We start from the raw sequence: 3,819 nt of genomic DNA, 5'->3' as shown, positions 1-3,819 counted from the left end.
CAGTCCTGCTGCTTTAAAGAATTTCTTCCATACTCTACTAGCAACATCACTTCTAAGAAAAATATGTTGGAATGTCTCCTCTTGTGGTGGTAAGCAACACCAACACTTAGAAACAGTCAAGTGACCAGCTCTCCTCCATATATCATCTGTTGGAACCTTCTCTCTCCAAAGCCTCCATAGGAAGAAAGAAATCTTGAATGTAACCCCTTTGTCCATAACAACTTGTATTTTGGGTTTGTATAGGCCCTATGCCTCGATATTTGCCAAGCACTGCCTACTGTAAACTTGCCTTAAGATGTTGGCATCCATTTAGGTGTGTCCCAGAACTCATCTGAGTTATCAAAGTATACCTTTTGCCTTATATGATCAACAATATCTTCTGGAAAATTCTCCTCCAACATTTGTTCATTACATCCATATGCATCTCTCAATTTTGCCACCTCCTGTAAATCCTCATTAATATTGAATTCGGGTGGCAGTATATGATACAATGCTCCAAGACCAGTCCAGTTCTCAAGCAACATGTTTGTGGAACTCCTATTAATTTCCCACAAAATCTTATGTTCCACTTACTCTCTAGCCTCTAGCATTTTCCTTCACACATGTGATCCTCTTCTAAATTGAGCTATGCTAGGCATCTCCTTCTTGCAATACTTATTCCACATAAAGTTTGACCAGAAGGATTTTGATGTCCTAAACCTCCACCACAGCTTTGCAAACAAGGCTTTTGACACATCAAGTAGTGATATGAACCCTAATCCTCCCTCCTCTTTAGGTAGACATAGATTAAGCCACTTGGTCCAGTGCCTACTTCTACCTTCTTCTTTAGTACTCCAAACAAACCTAGCAAACATATTATGAAAGTGTTCAAGTACATTCTTAGGAGGGTCCAGTACTGATAAGATGTGTGTTGGCAAGCTTTGCACAACACTAGTAATAAGTGTAGCTTTACCACCAAAGGACAATAATTTTCCTTTCCAAGAGTGTAGCTTTGCCTTCACCTTCTTGATGAGATCATTGTGATAATCTTTCTTCCTTCTTGTATTTAAGGTTGGACACCCTAGGTAAGTGAATGGGAACTTACCTTTCTGAAATCCAATGATAGCACCAACAGTTTGAAACAAATCTCGTACCATATTAGCATGCATATTACCTGAACTCTTTGGCTTGTTGATCATCTGTCCAGATGTTTACTCATACAGTGTAAAGACTTCAACCACTTTGCCCAACGAATATGGATAAGCAGAGGCAAATATGATTGTATCATCAACATAAGCCAAATGGTTTAAAGGATCAGACTATTTTGGCATACCAAATCCTTTAAACTTCTTGTCTTCAAATAGCTTGTTCCATGATCTTGACAAAACATCAGTAGAGAGAATAAACAGGGATGGAGATAAAGGATCACCCTGTTTAACCCCTCTTGTAGACTTGAAAAATCCATATGTTTGCCCATTGATAAGAATAAAATACCAATTGTTTGCCAGTAAATTCCAAATCATGTTAATGAAATGCTTAGCAAGTCCCATTTTCCTCAATACATGAAGTAGACACTTCCATGACACCATATCATAAGCCTTGGCCATATCTAACTTAATCACAACATTAGCAGGCTTCCCTCTTAATCTAATATTTGTAACAATTTCTTGTGTTAGCAATATATTTTCAAAAATACTCCTCCCCTTCACAAAGCCATACTGATTGGCAGAAATCAAAGAAGGGAGAATCTTCTCCAATCTATCATGTAATACCTTAGAGATCACCTTATTAATGAAGTTACTAAGACTTATAGGCCTTAGATCAAAGAAAGTTTGAACCTGAGGTTTCTTGGGTATGAGCACAAGATTTGTGTGTGTTGTTGACACCAAATTTTTCCCTATATATTTTCAATATGAAAAATAGTTTCAAAATGATATATATGCATATATGAATATATGCAAGTGCTTCATTACTTTTCCTTAATTTTAATAAAAATTTTAAATATATTTATTCTCCTATTTTTATCCACAAAATTCAGTAATTGTTTCCAAAATTATCATTTTTTGGTGATTCACTTATTGCACTTTAATATCTATACTAAAATATATCCAAGGAAATTTTTTGCATATTTTTACGAATTTATTTAGAATTTTTAAAGCTAAATTGCATATAATTGTAATATTAGCCTCTTTTAAGATTTAACTGCATTTATGTTCATAAAATTAGGTCCGGTAATTTTAATTAATTAATTATGTATTATAAATCATTTTAGTGCCATCAATTTATTTTTTGAAATTATTTTATTAGTTTTTTTTTATAAATCAAATAGGAAAATTGGCTATTTAAATGTTAGCCCCATTTTATTTCGATTATAGCCTAAATTGGACCACAATTTGAATCCCAATTACCCCGGCCCAATTCCTATTAAACCCCGACCCAGTTCCGATTTAACCCAGCCCAAACCCATCTTCATAACCTCTCATTTACCCGTTCGATCCAAGCCGTTGATCACTCAGATCAACGGCCAAAAATTGCCCTTACCTAAATTAATTCCCAACTACCCCCCCAAACCCTTTTATTTGTTACCCTACGCCGCCTCTACATTCCCCTTCTCTCCCAAATACACTCTACAACAACATGAAACCCTAGCCACCGCCCCCTTAATCTACCCTAATATATGGCTTTTCATGGTCCCCTAAGACCTGTATCTGCCTCCTATGGCTTCTATGTGTTTGTTGCTGTGGTCTCTCGACCAGATTCTGAAGGGGCTTGGTCTAGTCTTTGCTCGATGACCTTTCTCCGGTCATCTCTGACCTTTCTCCGACCAGCCATGGCCACTCGAGTCAGATCCTTGACTTTTCCGGCTAGACCGGTATCTTTTAAAGCCTTTCTCATTTTCTCTGGGTTCTTTAAAACCCTAGTTCTAAGAGTTGTTCGATTTTTCTTTCAGATCGATCCCATATCTGTGCTTATTACAAACTTTTTAAGTGTTTCTCGAAGGTTCTTCGATTTTCCTTCAAAATGACTCTCCATTTTTAACGATTAGGGTTTCCTAAACTCTTCTCCGATTTTCAGTGTGTTTTTATGATTTTACTATGTTTGTCCATGTTTGCTGCTACCTGGTTCATCATGCTAAAAGCCCTAAGTGTTCTGGCTCTACCCGGGCTTCTGAAATTCTTTTGGTTTATTTTATACGCATGTTTAGTTCGATTAAGCTCTTTGCGTTTGAATCTTTTTATCTTCTTTGACTTATCTGATTCTGAGTTCTTACCATCTTTTAAATTCGACTACTGTTGAAACCCTAATTTCCTAAAAGGTTTTCCTCACTTGTTAATGTGAGACCTTTACGTGTTTCTGACTCTCTTACCCGTTAGTTTGGTTCTCTGCATTTTTGATTCTATGTGACTACTTGACCTACTCGATTACTAAGCTTCGAAGGGTTTTCTTTCACTGCTGAATCCTAGCTTATCCCTACTGCTACTGTATGTTTGTGTTGCTTATTTGTCAATATGATTGACCCTGCATGCCTAGTATGTCTGTCCCTCCCTTGCTATTTATATGTTAAGGTGCAGAATCATAACCCTTTCTTGACCGATTCTAAATCGTTCAATGTTGCGATTGATTGACAAAGGGTTTTCTTATGAACCCTAATCTTAGTAGTCTGTTCAAATTTATTGATTCCCTTCCTTAATTACTATGATGTTTTACCTTGAATCCTTTTCCAAAATTAAGTATGTTTTCGTACTTAGACTCAAATATTTACCTTCATACTTTTATGGCCTCTTATATGGCTAGAATCAATCTGTCCCCAAACTGATTTCTTTCCTTAATTAGCCTTAT

The sequence above is a fragment of the Nicotiana attenuata genome, unplaced genomic scaffold (genome assembly GCF_001879085.1).
Source record: "Nicotiana attenuata strain UT unplaced genomic scaffold, NIATTr2, whole genome shotgun sequence".
In the NCBI taxonomy this organism is placed as follows: domain Eukaryota; kingdom Viridiplantae; phylum Streptophyta; class Magnoliopsida; order Solanales; family Solanaceae; genus Nicotiana; species Nicotiana attenuata.
This window is presented reverse-complemented; position numbering follows the sequence as displayed.